This window comes from Sinohyriopsis cumingii, chromosome 16 (assembly GCF_028554795.1).
Source record: "Sinohyriopsis cumingii isolate HCF-2022 chromosome 16, ASM2855479v2, whole genome shotgun sequence".
In the NCBI taxonomy this organism is placed as follows: Eukaryota; Metazoa; Mollusca; class Bivalvia; order Unionida; family Unionidae; genus Sinohyriopsis; species Sinohyriopsis cumingii.
In genome coordinates this window covers 48,916,645-48,936,268 of record NC_142976.1, presented here as the reverse complement: position 1 = coordinate 48,936,268, position 19,624 = coordinate 48,916,645, and the positions used below count along the sequence as shown (strand labels likewise).

General features: G+C 36.9%; 1 protein-coding gene and 1 long non-coding RNA gene across 4 annotated transcripts in view; one reads left to right on the top strand and one right to left on the bottom strand.

Moving 5' to 3' along the window:
• LOC149780378 (uncharacterized) overlaps nt 1-19,624 on the top strand; it is a 42,143-nt gene that overhangs the window by 4,955 nt on the left and 17,564 nt on the right. Inside the window, exons 2-3 of one of the 2 annotated variants that reach the window (XR_016415069.1) lie at nt 10,370-10,432; nt 14,997-15,135. The gene's annotated coding sequence lies outside the window, so the exon portion shown is untranslated. Of the gene's footprint in view, nt 1-10,369; nt 10,433-14,996; nt 15,136-19,624 lie in introns of those variants that run through there. The other variant, XM_089937285.1, reaches the window with a different exon arrangement.
• The window catches only part of LOC149780377 (uncharacterized), a 67,142-nt gene continuing 57,957 nt past the window's right edge, over nt 10,440-19,624 (bottom strand). Inside the window, exon 3 of one of the 2 annotated variants that reach the window (XR_016415070.1) lies at nt 10,440-11,249. This is a non-coding gene — a long non-coding RNA (uncharacterized LOC149780377). Of the gene's footprint in view, nt 11,250-16,687; nt 17,694-19,624 lie in introns of those variants that run through there. The other variant, XR_016415071.1, reaches the window with a different exon arrangement.

Here is a 19,624-nt window from a genome sequence, read left to right as displayed (position 1 = left end):
CGATGATCGAGATAAACGAAAACCAATATGGTGGCAATATATTAACATGTGCTTGAAATTTCTTAATGTACATGATGTGCGTTAATAAATGAGAATGTACATGCACATGTTTTTGGAGTTTTTTTTACACAACAGCGTTGCCGCGATTTGTTTGATGAAGCGATCGGTATGCTATAAAAATGTACATACATGTTTGCTAACAACAAAAGGCATATGTGCACCAACTAACAGCAGAGATTTACCAGTATACAATACAAACCACCGTCAATTCTCGATACAAACCTTTATTATATTCTCCAACATTGCAAACACAAAGATCGCTCACAAAATCACAAAAAACGTGCGGGGTGTAGTTCGTTTGTACAAAAAGCTAACCAGTGTCAAAATTAAATTCGCGTGTCATTTCACTCTGACACAGTTCAGAAAAGTATCATACACGCGGTTACTATGGTTTCTTTACAAAGTCTAAAATGCTTTGTTGCTTTTTGCCTTTAACAGTCTGCTTGAAAACAAATGCTTCAATATTATTTATGCTGTCTAAAACAGTTTCATCTCCTACAAAAGAACCATACCGTCGAATTGTGCTACAGATATTAGGGTTCGGTGACATAAAAGAATCGACATAACCGTTGAGAAAATGCTAAGACAAAGAGAGAATTTGGCGGTTCCACTTCAAAAACGTCGACTTAATAGGGTTGGCGAGATAAGTGGGTTCGACTGTACATCAAGTTGAAAGATTGCAAGAAGCCATTAAGCTGCATAGGGTTTTTAGCCATGCAGCTGTGAAGCTGTACTAACAGGTAAGTAAGCTTGAAATTTCTTAATGTACATGATGTGCGTTAATAAATGAGAATGTACATGCACATGTTTTTGGAGTTTTTTTTACACAACAGCGTTGCCGCGATTTGTTTGATGAAGCGATCGGCATGCTATAAAAATGTACATACATGTTTGCTAACAACAAAAGGCATATGTGCACCAACTAACAGCAGAGATTTACCAGTATACAATACAAACCACCGTCAATTCTCGATACAAACCTTTATTATATTCTCCAACATTGCAAACACAAAGATCGCTCACAAAATCACAAAAAACGTGCGGGGTGTAGTTCGTTTGTACAAAAAGCTAACCAGTGTCAAAATTAAATTCGCGTGTCATTTCACTCTGACACAGTTCAGAAAAGTATCATACACGCGGTTACTATGGTTTCTTTACAAAGTCTAAAATGCTTTGTTGCTTTTTGCCTTTAACAGTCTGCTTGAAAACAAATGCTTCAATATTATTTATGCTGTCTAAAACAGTTTCATCTCCTACAAAAGAACCATACCGTCGAATTTTCTGTAGCATTTCTACCACCTCACCAGCTGAGGGAATTGGTTCCAAATCTTCGTCCGCATCTTGGTGAAGTGGCATCGATAACTAACATTTTCAAAAGCCGGCAATTGGTCATGGGGATCGAGATAACCGACGTTAAGTGGCAAATTTGGCCTTCTTTTGTGCTTTAGATATTAGGGTTCGGTGACATAAAAGAATCGACATAACCGTTGAGAAAATGCTAAGACAAAGAGAGAATTTGGCGGTTCCACTTCAAAAACGTCGACTTAATAGGGTTGGCGAGATAAGTGGGTTCGACTGTACATCAAGTTGAAAGATTGCAAGAAGCCATTAAGCTGCATAGGGTTTTTAGCCATGCAGCTGTGAAGCTGTACTAACAGGTAAGTAAGCAGACATGATTTTTCTCCATCTTAATCGGTTAATCAAGTTTATGGAAATTTCTTAGAAATTGTCAAAGAATGGCTCTTTTTGTAACTTATGTGCAATACTGATGCACAAATGATGAAATAAATACATATTATTCAGATTTGGTGATGTCACCCAAATTCTCCCATTAACTCATTCGGCCCCAGAGGTTTTTGTCGTTTTTGCCTGAAATGTGCGTAGAAAAGACATTTTGAGGGCTATTTCTGAATACGTCATAATACATTGGCTTTTAACAGATTTTTCATGAGACTGATGCCTAGTTGTATTAGAAACAGCATTTTCCTTTGGTTATTTTGCTTGCGCATGAGCAGAAGGGTAAAAGTTGGATTTTTTAATAATTTTTTTTTGCTTAATGGACCCATCATTTTCGTATGGAGGCCGCAATTTATTCCAAACGCCCACCTTATCCTAGTTTTTGCAAAGGTTCACATGTCTGTTTGCAGTTAAGACTTGTATGCCTTAGATCTGAGGCCAAAAGGTCTAAAATCTGGACACAAAATCGCATTCCAGTCTTGAGCAAATTTTTGGTGGAAAAAAAAAATGGGTCCAAAAAATGAGGTTTTTTCCTCTGTATTTTGTAGTGCAGCTAGAACTTCCAGATTATTTGGTATCATTTTAGAGCTATATCTGTCTGCTTTTTTTAAATACCACCCATGTTGGTGTATCTTAAATGACCTTGATGCTGCAGAGCTTGGAAGTATGGTGCAGCCTCATCATGTCTACAGACGGGATCGGAGCCGAATCGGTTAAAGCAGAATTCCGCTTTTCTTCTGACCAGAATCAGATTTTTCTTGATATAGTCCATTTTTTGTATAATCTCTGATCTGGTTTTTAAAAATAGTCTCTCTGCTCCCATTCCACAATGACCCTTGTAAATTATTTGTTCCATATATTAGTTAGCACATGACTCTTGTAAAGAGTATTCTGATTGGTCAAAGGTTTAAATTCATCCAATGAATCTTTGTGTAATGGAAACTGATGGCAATGGGAAGAAGTATGCTTGCAAAACACGGCATCCCAAGTTGTTGAGAGATACCATGACACTAAAAGTTTAGATAAAGGTTTAGAAAACATGGACATAAGAATAGCTGGAGTAAAAGTTGATATAAATTTAGTTGGTCAGTTTATAAGAAAACTGAATGCTAGAGGACTGGCATTTTTTACCTCTGCAAGAAAGATTTCAATTACTGTAATCACGGTTGGAAGAGTTTGGTACAGCACCTACAAAAGAAGCTGCATATGGAAATATTCAAGCTCAGAAGGCATCTGGAAAAAGTGCAGTTAATTACTATAGGAAGAAAGATTTCTTGCATGAGTGAACAGATGTAGCTCTCTGTCAGAATATGCGCATTGCATGTTGCCAATACAAGCACCAGCTTGAGAGGAAAAAGGATCTCATTGAGAAGGAAAGAAATGATTGCACATTGAGCCAAAAAGTCAGTGGTGACAAAAAGGAAGGCTAAAGAAATCTTTGCCAAAGCTGCAAAAAGAGCTTGAATGTCATATCAACAGGTTGTGTCCATTGGACAGAAAGACAAGTTAATGTATGGGATTATTTGTATATAGTTGATGTACTTGGGTGTTTATTTTACAGATTTGTTATGAAAAGAGAGAAGTTTAATATATTTGCTGCAAAAATTGAGAAGTTGTTGTGGCTTAATTAATTATGATGTGAAAACTGACAGGCATTGTGGCAGGACATGAAATAACTTTATCTTCAGTAGTATTGGAGAACAAATTCATGTATACTTTGTCTTCAGTAGTATTGGAGAACAAATTCATGTATACTTTGTCTTCAGTAGTATTGGAGAACAAATTCATGTATGCTTTGTCTTCAGTAGTATTGGAGAACAAATTCATGTATACATACTGTGAAATTATTGTGGTCAAGTTGAACATTTTTGTAAGTTTATTAGTTTTTCAAATCGCTTATTTGGTTTACTTTATGATTCAAAATTTGCACCATTGGCAATTTTTATGAGTGTAAGATGTGTTTTTTGCCGGGGGCCTTTGTCTCCCTTAACCCCCATATAGGGGACACTGCCCCTCGAGACCCCTTTCGGGGAGGACCGCCACCCCACCCCACCCCTCAAAAAAATGTTGCCTTTTTTATGGAGGAACAAAATCATGTCTGTAGTAAGGTCAAAGTAAACTTCTGAAAGATTTTGTTGAACACAATGTGTACCGTCACTGCATCTGTCTAGCATCAGGTTTAAATGCATTTTTTCCAGTTTCACATATCAGTACATTATATTTTGTGACACCTTACTGAGAACTGTACTTACTTGCAGGGGGACCCTGAGTGGTCTAAAGCGCTCTCCGTTACGGATTACTGCCATCTCACTTCTGTCTGCGTGGGTTTGAGTCTAGGATTTGGTCGATGTGGGTATGTGAGAAAGCTTGCCAGTAGCTTCTCGTGGGTTGGTGGTTCATCCTCCACCATTAATACTGGCTGCCATGCATAGCCTGTCGTGTGCTGAGAAATGGCATTAAAACCAGAGATCTCGGAAACGTTTAATTATGCATATTTGTACGCCAATTTTTTGATCTGGGATGCAGAAAGTCACTGAGGCGGGAGTCCTACGCATGTAACAGGTGTGTGGCAAAATTGAAAGACATGCCAGTCCCATACATGCCAACCATTACGCTTTTTTTCCCACTAAATTACGCTTTACGTGTAAACGTATATGGATTACGGTTTTTCGTTATATCCATCTTCCAAAAAAATCAATCATTTGTTTTCTCGTTTTTAACATCATTAATCCCACAGACTGTATTTTAGAAAAGACGGCTTCTACATAACTACAATACAAGAGTACGCTTGTCTGTGGACTTGCGTGCACTTTCCTAACAGTATTATGTTCTGTTTATAGCTACTATCCTTTTACCAAGAAACATGCTGGTTCTACTTTCAAACTTTCGATCTTGTTTTCTATTTATAGCCACTATATGGGCTTAGTGAGGAGAGAACAGACTGGTTTTCTAATATTTAATCTTGTAGATTCTTTGTTCTAATTCATATTTAGTACAGAACCAGTCTATAGTTATTTGGCACCAAAAAGTATAATGTATTTAAGTCTGTTTATATGAGAGCAAAAGGATCTCCTCTCAGATAATTTGACAGATGGATTAGAAAAGGCAAAAAATAAACGAAACCAAAAATAACCAAATCCTCCAAAGACGAAGGCAGGATCACGTAACGTCTGTTGCAGGCCGTGTGGAAAGAATTTTACTATTTGGCGCTAAAAGTCCTCCGATGGATTCTAGTCGATGTGTGTAGTAAAACATATTTTTTCCAAGAATTTCACAGATGGATCAGAAACCGAATCCTTCAAAGATGAATACATGAATGTAATTATACAGCGTTCCATTCTAGGGCAGCACCATGCTCATTGCAGTCTGTGTGGAAACAAGTTTTTAATATTGGGCATGGTGTTAAATTTGATGTGGAGAAACACTTGAAAACAAAGAAACACATCGAATTAGCTCGTCTTACGAACTCCAACACTAAGGTAGCTTCTTATTTACAACAGAACTCTAGTGCGGACATGAATGTTATAAATACAGAGGTGTTATTTACGGAGTTCTTAATAGAAAGATTTTAACTGACATAGACTTTCATGACCGAGCAAACCAGAAAGATAGTGAAGATCTTGCTATTGGTGCAGAATCAAGAGAATTCATAGAACACAATTCTACTCTTGCTGTGCTGTTCTATGATAATGTTAGAGACTGTGCTACAGCCTGTGATTACTTGCTCCAGAAATTCCCATATGGAGATGAAGTGCTTTTAATAGCTTCAGTTGCAGAGAGTAAATGAGAGACAGTCAAAAAGCTTCAAAAGTGTTAGATTCTTTGTCAAGAGATATCCCTTTCTATTGCCACCCTTGTCTACCTTGGATCATCTGGAAGGAGAATTCCTGAAGTATCAAGTTGGGATTATACCTGACAATATACTTAATGCAGATAGAGTTGATGTGCAATGACACCTTATTTCCCAGCTAAAAGACCCAATCACTAGAAGATATAAATTTCCTCTTCTTTGTCAGGTTATGAAAGGAATATTGGTTCTTTACCATTCTGATGATGACTGATTGTTCAGTATTGTTAACAAAAATAAAACTGAATTCAGATCCAGGCTCAGTAACCCAGTACTTAGTGCTCTACTGGTGTGCAAAACATTCGTGGTCTCAGCTGGTACAAAGTGTTTTAAAATGCAACATGATATTCTGTTGCTTTTAAAGCTAAAAGTGCTACATATGAAAACTTTAAGCAGTAAAGGATGTTAAAAGACCAGAGGGGCAAATAAATCATTGTTCATTGTATTTTTAGCATGTTATTGTGGATTACTCTTTCTGCTTGGATTCCTCTTTTTGTCCACTTGGATTACACTTTTTCCTTGTCAGGGGTTGGCATGTATGCAGTCCTGCTTCAGCCACCTGCTTTGTGGGAAAATGTGTTGATCAATTAGCTTTGCTGATATTTACAATGACAGCATTCAGTGACTGAAAGACCCCTTGATGTCTATGCATGTTGCCATTATAAGAGTACATCAAAAATAACATGATGCAATAGCTGGGCGGCAAGTTCAAAGGCTTTGACTGGCGGGGGGGGGGGGGGGAATGTACTGATATTTACAGTAATTGAATTCAGAGTCAGAAAGACCCAGAGATGTACATGTGGTCATTTGTAAAAGTACATCAAATAAACAACTTTAGCTTTCGTTATTGTGTTCATTTCCGAATGTATCGGAATAAGTAGTGCACGAGAATCAAGACATGTTGAGACTTAGACAAAATGCCATTCGTAAATTTGGATAAGTATTTTGGGGTTAAACGGCAAGCTTAGTGTTTGGAATAAGTCCTTACTTGGATTGAGAAAATTCAGTATAACTCTGAAGGACGAACAAGAGCTATTTAAGAAGTACATTGACTGACCATACTTTTTTTTAAATGTCCATCGCCTTAGCCCAGTTAGTTCTAGTGTTGTAGCAAAATGTATTCATCAATACATCAGTAGCTAGGTCTGGTTTTGATATCAGTTACGTTGACAAACAAACTCTTGCCCATTCACAAGCATATGTTTTGATAGCTGATTGACCATTAACCCTTTTCTGAGTACGGTAGCAACTATCAATTTCCTGCATGATATCCTTTGATGATAAAACATACAAACATGTACCTCTTGTACACTATTTTATCATAAAATTAGTTGGAAACTAAGTGAACCAATAGGCCTAACGGGAAATAATGGCTGACTTCGCAAAGTCTGGGATGTACCAGTTTATTAGATTGTCTTTTTTTGTAAATCATCGGGCAAATATTTTCAGAAAAATATACAAATCATCGAAAGCAAAGCAAAGGTATTATTTTATTAAATATTTATCTTTAAAATGCAAACTATGTAGATCAGAAACGTATGGGACAATGCGATGTTGTGGTATTCGTGAGATGCGCTTTAAGGTCTTAGCTGTTTTCTGACTTGACATGTATTTGCAAAATTATGGGGGAAAAAATATAAAATCAGATACTATTTAACCATTGCCTAAAATTACTACAAGGACATAGACAAATAAATAAACCATAAATTTGAAATCATGTCAGTGGACTGTTGTAATGAAGCTATATTCAAGTGAGTGATTACATTACAAAAACCTCTCCATCTAAAAATAGATGCACTCCTGTCTGTGTTGATTCTGTAGGAAAGAAGGGACTGCAAGTTTTGATGGTGGGACTCCTATTTTTTCCAAAATTGGAGTCCTGGACTCCTAGTTTTAAAATACTGGCGAGACCTCTGAAAACCCACAACAACAAGTCTTACTTGCCGAAAATATCGGCTGCCTTACTGAGAAGGTCTTGTTGAGGTTAGCAGGTCTGAGTCATGAAGATCAAGCTAAAAAGAAATAGTAAACGTGTGATGGGCTAATGATGCTTACATATGACATGTCTGCTGCTTTAAAAAATCAGCCCATTACCCTGGACCACCATAAATTTCAGCCCCTGTTGTTATCGGTAATCATCATACTTTTCATGACATTTTGTTGGTCCTGAATGAAAGTTGTGCCGATCTAACTTCTACAGCAGTTCACTTGCAAATTGAGTTATTTCTAAATAATAATGAAGGTGGTTTCAACACTATGCAAGTTCCTTTCAGCCAGTTGAGCGTCTGTCTCTTTGAGGGGCTCTTATTTGTTGGCAGACTCTAACCTGAGGACTGAGACTGAGGAACTAGTGGAGATGGCTCATTCCCCAACCTTTTTGTCCCTAGCTGACTCCCATCTGACAGGCCCAGTCTTAAAGAAGGAGAAAATCTGGAAGTTCTGTAGGTGGTAATGAAGATTACCACCTACTTCACTCGGACTTGTACCCCAAAGCATTTGGGCCTCGACGAAAAGAAGTTATGTTTCAGTTTGAATATACTGTTTTTTCAGCACAGCATCCAGGCCTTCTGTTGCACAGACATTCTGTGATTATAAAAGAGTAACAAAGGGGGTTTTCAGTAACTCCATCCATGCTTTGTGTGCTGAATATGGTGCTTCAGAGTTTGCTCTTCTTCATGATCCATCAGCCCCCCCCCCCCCCAATTTCAGTCACTGTGGCATTTATTGTCCAATTTTATGCCTACGCCAGCCAGTTGAGCACTTATGAATGTTATTGAGTCTTATAAAACAGTTACAGACATTTGATACCATTTACTTTGTCTCATTGTGCTGGAATGCTACATTTAATCTTTGCTGTAATTTCAGCCAAGTAAAATTCTTCATAAAAGAGAGTTAACGTAAAACAAAAAATAGCCAGTGCTCATGGAGCACTTCTGCTGTCACTTATGCAGTCTTACATGTTATCAAGCTCTATTTAACTTTACAGCATGAAAACTATTTAAACATGTAATCACGGCCTAATTGCAATTGAAAAGAATTGAAAAATCTCCCAAGTCAAATAATAACCAAAGTACACAAATCACTCCTACTAACATCTTGAGTGTCTCGCCAGATGATCGAAGCTGGAATTTCTGGATGAATATGCCAACTGGTCCAGGCTAGAATAGCTGCAAAGTTTATTAGATCTATGTACATTTATAACCGGTTCCCTCTTTTCCAATTATGCATGGACCATGTGGGAAGAAGCAATTTGTCTTGGATGAAATTTTATAAAAATTGGGGGTTGGGAATTTTTCCATGCAGGTTCAGTGCTACCCTCTAACAATTTAAATATAAACCTGTTGATTCTGATAATGCATGGACTTCCAAAAACAATGTTGCTCTTTGCCGGCCCCCATTCACTTCCAGGCCTAAATAATACTATAGCATACACAATCTTATCCGGATTCCATTCTCATTTAGATTTTGTGTGGCAGTTGTACAGTTTACACACCACTTTTTGTTCAACCTAAGATACAACATGACTTGAGCATTTAAGAAAGTGAAAATTATTTTTCAAAAATAATCTGAAACATTAAGACAGCCATTTACAGGGTGGGGAATGCCTGGGATTTTGTCGTGAGTTAAAATGCTGGTTTTTTTTTTTTCTTCATCTGAGGGTTATAACAGGGGTTTTGGTGCAATAAATCAGCAAGAATGTTTTAACTGTCATGGAACTAAAAATAGTTACCATTCTGTGGCACAATAGGTTCTGACTACTTAGCTTGCGACCTTATCACATGACCTTCATTAGAGGAATGACTTCTGGAATGGGGTTACATGATCAACTAAATGACAAAATGGCAGAAGTTCCCATCTAGAATCATGGCTCAACACTGACTCATTCTCTCTCAGTGATTTCAGTATCTTCTAATGTTTTTCTTCTGAAGGAGGGGCCCCAAGTGTCCGAGTGGTCTAAAGCGCTCCGTTACGGATCACTGCCATCTCACCTCTGTCTGCATGGGTTCGAGTCTCAGATTCAGCCAATGTGGGTATGTGAGAAAGCTTGACAGTAGCTTCTCATGGGTCGGTGGTTCTTTCCAGGGTTTTCCCAGGTTCTTCCTCCACCGTTAATACTGGCCGCCATGTATAGCCTCTCGTGTGCTGAAAAATGGCGTTAAACCCTACAACAACAACAACAAAATCTTCTGAGGGTATTGTTTTCTCTACTGATTATTCCGATGTTATCCCAATAAATAGTATGTCCTTATTCTTTGCAATGTTCATCAACTGTTATCACCACTGATCTCTTGTGTTCAAGATGGTGGTGGTGGTGTTTAATGCCATTTTTCAGCACTTGATAGGCTGTACATGGTGGCCAGTATTAATGGTGGAGGAAGAACGCGGGAAATGCATCATGGTGAAAATGTCGTCCGCATACTAGTGGGATCATTTTTATAACTAGACATGCCTTCTCATCCATCAAAAGTGTCCTAATGTTTTAGTCATAGTCCCTTCTATTCAGAAACATTGTTGTTCTACCTTTGTCTGCTGGGAGTATTAGGTATTTGTCCCATGGTCAATGTTTATTTGATCAAGGGACTCCAGTCCAGAAGTTATTCCTCTGATGAATGCCCTATGATAAGGTCAGAAGAGTTATAGTGTGCATCTATGCTTAGATTCACTGATTGCAAGTGACTTGTAGCAGGTAACAACGTTCATTCTAGTTTTCATTTCTTCTTTCAGTTTCTGACAGTTTGTACCAAACTACTATTGGAAGACTTTCAGTGAAGATCAGTTGACATATCAGTAAGTAATACTGCCATGGTTGGATAATTTTCCAGAAAGGATTTGACTGTGGGTAAGAGTGACATGGTTGGATAATTTTCTAGAAAGGATTTGACTGGGTTAGAGTGACATGGTTGGATAATTTTCCAGAAAGGATTTGACTGTGGGTTAGAGTGACATGGTTGGATAATTTTCCAGAAAGGATTTGACTGTGAGTTAGAGTAATAATTTTATTTAATGTCAGATTGTTAGGGGGTGATGTCCCACTACCTGTTCTGGTGCTTTGGTTATCATTATCGATGAGATGATCGACCACAGTATTATTGCCCAGATAAAAGGAACAATAATGTAAACTATGAAACTTATGGGTGGAATAACAGAGCTGAGCAAAGATATAGAAGAGAACTCCCTTAAAATATAACAATTTAATTTAATCTGTGTAAGACAGAATGAAATTGAAAATGACATTTGAATGATACACTATCTCTTAGAAATAAAATTATAAAATCTATGTGAAATGCAATTAGCCATTCTGTTATACCGATAAAACAAATGTCATCATGTAATCAACTGAACAATCGAACTCCAATTGCCAGTGTGTCAGCAAAACCTGGTTTCTTCTGGTCCTTTCCAGATCACTGTTGGTGACAGGTCACTGTTGTCATATTTCTTTTCCTTCCTTCTCTTTCTCTTTCTTTCTCTTTTCAACCTAATTGGTTCATCAACTCTGACTTGTTGTAGTCTGTATTTCTTCTGAATGTGTAGAACAGGTATGGAGCTATTTTTGTCCTTGGTGCAGTGTTTCCCTTTACGAACATTTGTGCGTCAGGGACGCACGCTGGAAAAAATTGACTCACACATTTTGTTACCGTGCAGTTTTTTTTTTTTTTTAACGCAAAGGATTTTCATAATATGATCATGATTTATTTAATACCCAATGCATTGGACAATGGATGGCATCGTATATACTTCGCGTATAGGCATTGACTGGTTCCCCGCTTTGTTTGCTCCCTGCCTTGCGCTCCTCTATTCATATAGCAAAGTGCAACGCAGGGAACATATAAAACAATGAACCAGACTAGCATAGGCAATGTTATGACAGAGTAGCTTCCCCTAATCTCGCGAGCTTTTCGCGATTTCCATCGAGCTCATCAAGCTGTTCTAGATATTTAACATCAAGGCTCGTTGCATTAGAAAGTGATCTCCAGATTAAAATGTCATGCACTAAAAAGCATTAGCGAAGAAAGTGAAAGAAGCAGAACACAAAAGAGTAACTATGGATCTAACTTTAATGAAAAATGGAGAAAATTATTCCCTTGACTGGAATATTCATTATGATTACCGATGTGACTTCTGATTGCGTAATTGCAAAGACTGCAAAAGTGAATAATCCTTTCGTGAGAGGATTTTAAAAATAGGCCCACGTTCGCCATAAGATATCTGGAGAACACATTATAACCTAAGACATTATTTCACAACAAAGAAATAGTAAACTTGCAGAGACAAATGCGTTATTTGGATTACAAAGTCAGCGGGTCATTGCAGATTTTGTTGGTTTTTAACTTTTACTGCAGTAAAAGAAAGATCTTAAAGTTCAAGTGTAACTTATTAGAAAGAAGATGAATCAGTATCCTCCTTGATATTTGGATCAGTGTGTTCTAGGACGAAGTACAATGAAACCTATGATACACATTTGATGAAAGGCAGTAAATTAACTCCAATTTGGTTAAAAAGATTTATTTGGCTTTTTTGTATTGGCTTATATGTAATGTGTTGGGCTATAATATTGTTGAGGAGACTGTTAAAAGTACGACTTTAAAAGAAAAATGAACTAATAAAATTATTCTTTGAATGGACAATGCATTTGTTTGTTAACTGTGCATGTTGGTGTATTTGTATGTTTAGAGAGAGAGAGAGTATGTTGTGCAAGTTGCAATATCCTATTTCAAGCTGAAAAAGTACGAATCGTATGAAAATTTGTCAGTACATTTTTGACCCCCACTTTTTTATTTGACCCCCAGTTTTGACACCTTGGTTTTTTTTTGTACCCTCAATTTTACACCCCTGGGGGATACACTGCCTTGGTGCCATTCCCAGAATCATTCTTTCTATGCAGCCGAATATCTCTTTCCATGTCCCTCAACTGTGGACGATTTATTTAATGATAGAAATTACTTGTTAATTTCCCCAGAGTCATTCAGACTTCCCTTTTGGCAGAAGAACTTGGGCTGCTGAATGTCGCAAAGGAAATGACTTAAAACATTGCATTTTATTTAGGAAGCTCACCTTAAAGATTTTGGCATGTATTTCACGGCCCTCAATAGCGATTCACTGGTTCACTCTGCATGCCAAAAAATCATGAATTCCCAAATTCTCAGTTATTTTTAATCTTTAATAATATAATCTTTTTCCCATTAAGTGCTAGTACGTTATCGACAGTTGCCGATATGGTCCAGTTCTGCTAGTCATGTTATTAGTAGAACTACATCTGATTGGGGTACAGTTGGCCCAGTGGCAAGCATTTTAGTGTATTTTAATCTGTATAAGAGTTGTTTTACAAGTGTTTTTGAAAGAAATTGTGGCCTAACAAGATGTTTTTTGCACATGTGCTGCCACCACTGATTTGAATTACCATTCAGCATTGCATCTTAAAAATGTCTTCACTGACAAAGAAAAAGAAATGTATTGCACAAAAAGTGAAGTTTAGTTTGGAATATGCAAAAAATTGGCTGTGCATTCAGCCGTCAAACACTGATATACATCATGCTTTTTGCAAACAGTGTTCCACAAATTTTAGCATTGGGCATGGTGGCAAAGATGATGTGAGGAAGCGCATGGTAGTAAAAGGCACATGGAGGTTGGGAAAATTAAGAACACCCAGCAGATTTCAGCTCTGAAATATTTTAAGCCATCAATGGAAGACCTGCAAACTAACAGTGCTGAAGCATTGTTCGTGAGTTTTCTTGTTGAACACAACCTACCTTTATCATTTGGAGACCATGCTAAACATTTGCTCTGACAAATGTTCCTGGACTTGAAGATTGCTTCAAAATTTTCCTGTGGAAGAACCAAAATTGCTGCACTAGTTAAAGTAGTGTCAGAGAATGCCACAGAAAACTTGGTGCTTCACATGCAAATGTCTTCATTTTCTATGGTGACTGATGGCAGTTATGATAGAGGAGCCACTGGTGGTTAAATGTTTAAATCCTGACCTTGGCAGGGTTACAACTGAGCTGTTACCATAGAAGCATGCAACAAAGCTTTCAGAGGTAATTCTTTTTACATCGACTTAAACAGTTTATCACCAATAGTCTGTATCTAGCAACCACATTATAATTTTTCAAGTATAGAATTTATATAATTCAATAAAATGTATACAGTAACTATATCAGATCCTCCCATCATAATTTTCTGATTTCATTGCACATAAAAGTAATGAATTTTCTTAATCTCATTAAATTATCATTTATATCCCTCTTTTTTTAGAAGATTCCTACTATCAGTTTCCTAATATCATTTGCTCATATTTATTGCTTTTGCCTAATTTGGTATCATGGGATTTTTGTGCCTTATTTGGTATCGTGGGATTTTTGTGCCTTATTTACTTTATTGTATAGTTTTATAATATATCATTTTTGCAGGGGATTGTTTGATGCAGCCTTAAAAAGGTATGGGATTACTTGGGAGAATTGCTTATGCTTTGGCTTGAATAAGCTGTGGTCATGACTAGCTCTAAAATAGGAGTTGCATTATTCCTTAAACAGAAAAATACTGGCAATTTTAAGCAGTGTTGCCCATGTCAACTGTTGCATCTTGCTGCAAAGAAAGCTACTGATGAACTTACTTTAGACCTGGAAGAAATCTTTACAGGTAACCTAGAAGAGTCCAGAAAAAATGTCCAGAAGATTTTAAAGTGTGGACCCGTTGATGGCTGTCCTTGCTCGACACCATTACTTGCCTTATTGAGCAGTGGGAGTCTCTTAAATCCTTCTTCATATCTGAATTACCTCCCACATCAAACCAGGCACCTGCAAGTTCTGCTGCAAATGGAAGCCAGAGTGAAAAGCCAGGAAAGAAGGTTGAGAGAGTGGTACCTTTTTTAAAAAAACCATCGTCAAAGCTATATTGCTTGTATCTTAAATCTATTCTACCATTGTTTACAGAAAGCAACAAGAAGCACCACAAAATGAGAAAGATACTGGAAGAATTGTTAATTTAACTTTATTGCTGCTTTCTCAAGCCAGAAGCTGTAGATAAGGCTGCTTTTTAAATCCAGAAACTGTAGCTAAGGCTGTCTCTCTCATGGAAGTGGATTACCTCAAGAGGACCAATGCCAGAAAGAACAGCATGACAGGATTTGTCATCGTCCAAGCAGCCAGGGCATAATGTCAGATGCAGAAGATGCTGGGTTGCCGTCATCAGCATCTGTTGCTGTATTTTATGTTGGTGAGTTGATGTTTCCTCCATTTATTTGACAATAATAGTTTTGTAGTGTCTTCCATCACTTTTAACAGTGCAGTTTTGAATTAGTTACCAGTTGTAGCATTTTGTTCCATTGATTATGTTCTTTTATCCATCTTTCCAGCTGTAAGACACTTCTACAGAAAAGCATGTGACTACATTGTAAAGAAAGTTCCGATTGACAGTGAACTCCTCAAGCAAGCAGAGATACTTGATGTCAGCCAGAAAATGGAAGCAAAGACAGACAGCATTGACTACTTTGTAAAGAGATTTCCTCACCCCACACCCCACCCCCCAGCAGAAAAGGACCAAATCTGCACTGAATGTTTCAGGTATAACGCTGGGTTTTTTCTTCAGTATGTCACTATTTGCAAAATGAAAAACAATTGAATTTCTTTTTGTTAATATTTTAACTGTTTCATGATTATTTTATACAACTAAAAAGATACAGCTATTTGCTTTCATATATATGCATCTGTGTGTGTTTATCAAAGTTTTATTCCTATTTCTAATTTCAGATGGATTCCTCAGTGACTTCCATTTTAACAGGAGTGGAAAAAGTGGACCAACAGTGGGTGAGAGTTTCGGAGAGTCTAGCATCTGATGGAAGCCAGCAGTAAATTCACGCTGTAGCTCCTGTGCATTCCTCACAGCAACAATGACAGTGAAAGAGTATTTTCTCTAGTTAGGAAAAATAAGAGACTTTAGGACCTCCTTACGTGCAGAAAATTTGTCAGCAATTTCAGTGACAAAGATCAACCAGCAGGCTAGAAGCCTGAACTGTTTAGAAAACAAATTTACAATCAACCAGTTGAGGAAGTTCAAGTCTGCCACAGTATCATATCTTGATAAATAACCACAAAAACAAGTGAAGTTTGTGAATAACATAATAAAAAGAAATGCAGATATATATATATATATATATATATATATATATATATATAGATTTTGTTTTATTTTCAGATCTTGATCTAATGTAGTACTGACATACATGCCAACCATTATGCTTTTGGTGTAATCATTACACTTTTGTTCACTAAATTACACCTTACGTGTAAATGCATTAGTTATATGCGTTTTCGGTATACCCCCCTCCCAAAAAAATTTATAATTTGTTTTCTCATGTTATTAACATCCCATTAATCTCACAGACCGTATTCTAAAAATACAGCTTCTGTGTAACTGCAACGTAAGAGTACAGTACTCTTGTCCATAGACTTGCTTGCACTTTCCTAATAGTATTATATTCTATTTATAGCAGCTGCCCTATTTCCAAGAAACATGCTGGTTCTAATTTAAAACTTTTGACCTTTGTTTCTATTTATAGCAGCTATATGGCTTAGTTAGGAGAGAACAGACTAGTTTTCTAGCTTGTAATTTTTGCTCGCAAATTCTTTGTTCAAATTCATGTCTGGTACAGAACCAGTCTGTAGGTATTTGGCGCTACAAGTCAGATTTATTCTAGTTGATGCGTGTGTTAGAGCAAAACTTTTTCAAATAATTTCACAGATGGATTAGGAAAAGACGAAAAATCCATTCAAAGATGAATACATGAATTACATAATACAGCATTCCATTTTAGGGCAGCTTCACGCTCCTTGCAGGCTGTATGGAAAGGATTTTAATATTGGTCATGGTGGTAAAACAAAGAAACCTTGAATTAGCTCGTTTTACTAACTCCAATACTAAGGTAACTTCTTTTTTTACAGCAGAACTAAATTGTGGACACAAATTTTATAAATGCAGAGGCATTATGTACCGAGTTCTTAATAGAACATTGACTACCCCTAGCAGTAGATTACTACATTGGTCCTTTGTTCAAACGGATGTTTCCTGATTCCAAAATTGCAGAAAATATGCATGTGCAAGAATAATGATCTAATATTATTGGACATGAGTGCTCACTCTCACTTGGTTGATATCTTCCAAGGTCAAGAAGTTGTGCTCACTAAGAACATAATTAAATCGTTCTGATACAGTCTTAAAATGTGCTCTTACAGGATCTCTTCGTGTATGCCTTCATGCGTTAATGATGTACCTATCATTTTGATCCACTTGTCAAAAAGTGACCATATGCATGCATACAGTTGCATGTGCGATTAGTTCTTTTTGACAAATCTGAAAGATAGAAAAACCTATGATTGAATAAAACATACATACATGCATGAATACAGACAGACATACACATACAGACATAACGAGTAACATTACTAGAAATACAAAGTCCTAAATATGGCTTCTCAATGCTGCTAACATCCTGTCATAATGAGCTTTCAGTTTCCGAGTAGCACATGTGCCCGCTGTTACTAAAAAAATGAGTAATCTGTATACAGTGTTTCAAGCGCCACTCAGCAGAATATAAATATGACACAAAGCATTCTGGCATAGTGATCTTTATTAAATTTATGAAAGTGATTCTGATCTGCCATCAAATTTTGACAAAGTATTAATTTTTTAAACATTCATTCAAGAAAATGCTCAGCAAAATTTAACCAAATTTGACAAATTGACATTCAGATGTGTGTAAATGATGCCAATTCAAATATAGCTGCTTTTATTACAAATAGTAAATCTTTGAATGACTTTTGAAATACCTCCAAAGAAGAATTTTAACAAAAATTTTACACAACTTCTTGGCATAAAGGACTTTTAAGTTTGTACAACTGCTGCTATCAAATATGACTGCTGCTGTTTAAAAGACGAATTGTTGTAACTACTAATGAAATGCTGTCAAACAAAACTTGAATGGAAGCATGCAGGCTTGAAGGTCATCAGAATTTTTAGAAATGATGCTAATCCACTATTGATAATCCCATGATTTCTGAAAAGAGAAAAACATTTGCTGGACTTTATCTCAAAAGCAAGCTAAGCAGTATTTAACCAATTCGGACAGAAGGCATTCTGGCATAGAGGCCTCTCAGCATTTGACAAATGATGTGGATGTGCCCATCAAGTATGGATGCGAGTGTCAAGCCATAAATACTTTTAAACAGTTGTTTTCTTCAATATGAAATCAGTAACGATGGAATAAATGTTATATTAAAGCATTTGCTAGTTAAATAGATGTCAACTATGGATTGAGATGGGCCTCTTATTTAATTTCATTTCAATACAGTTTTATCATGCCCTTTTATGATTTGGAATACATGATGAATGTACCTGCTGTATAGATAGGCTGGTTAGTTTAGTCCAACTCCAAACTGCAAAGATCCAGCTCTGTATGTGCATTGCATGATGACAAGGCAGGATCTGTGTTATTTTTGGTTGGGCCTGACTTGAATATATATGAACATTATCTTGTGTAAAGCATGTCTTTTCTTTATAAATAAATGCCCTTATTATCCAAACCTGGAGGCAGATAGACAAGCAGGCTATGGCCAAATTCTTGTCTTTTTACCAGCACAACTCTGATCTTTAAAAAAATGAATTTTGCCCATGTATGTGAACCATGTTTCTTGCAACTCATCTTGCATTTATTGGACAGCATTGACCATAAAGAGTGGCATAGTCCAGATTGAGGACTTGATCAGTTAAAGAGATTTTATAGATAGGGGTGCAGGAAAGTAGTTTAAGTGAAAATTGGATGGCTTTTCTTCATATAAATGCATTCTAGGGGACAATTGAGAAAAACTATTCACTGTGGAACTGGAAAAAAGATGCCTTCAACTGCTCCTGTGGCCTAGTGGTTAGAACGTCCACCTCAGATGTGTGAGGTCAAACATTCAAATCTCGGCCGAGTCATATCAAAGACTTATAAAAATGGTACTAAAAACAGCTGCCTTGCTAGGCCCTCAGCATTAATAGTTTAGTGTTAGGACTGGTCGGCCTGCTGTCATGATAATGTGACTGGGTGGGACATCATGCTACATGTCTGCAGCACAATGCTTCAGTGCTAGACATCACTGTAAATTGCCACACTGCAGACATCATAGCGATATGACTGAATTTTTTTTAAAAGCTACATTAAAAATTCAATTCATACACACAGCTATGTTCATTGATTAGTGTTGCACTTTTCATACCTGTCAACCAGTTGAGCTGAAAACCTGTACACCAGACCCATAAAAACCTTACAAAGACCCAAAACCTTACATGAAAAAATGTATTCATGCATTATGTAAGGTCAGCAGTTTTAAAACAACAAATGCCATAAACAAACTAATTTTACACACACTTGCATAATTATTTACATCTCTGAAACTTTATTTCATTTCATTCTTTTACTTTTTAGTATGATGTAACAAACACATTATTATATGCAACACATGCACCCTTTGCACTTTTTAAAATGTAATCAGGGTTTTTAAAGTCTATGCAGCAGGTGTAAATGTTTATTGTACATTGTAAAAATGATGTTAGTGTGTCTGCATTCAGGGAATACAATATGTATGCATGTTTTTTATCATAGAAAAAGATCTTTCACAATTTGCATTGTTGTGTGGCAAGGTAAGTAGTTGCTGCTGAATAATTGATTTCAGATTGGGAAGTGGATGCCACCAGTACTGATTATCTGGCTGATAATATCCATCCAGTAGCTAAAAAGCTCCTTTTCTGGCGATTGTTAATGAATGAACATTCATCAGGCAGCATGCAGTAATCCTCAAACTCATCAGGCAGCATGCAATAATCCTCAAACTCATCAGGCAGCATGCAATAATCCTCAAACTCATCAGGCAGCATGCAATAATCCTCAAACTCATCTTTAAGTGCTTCATTGTCCATGTGTGGAGCAACTCAGAAGCTAAAGTGTCT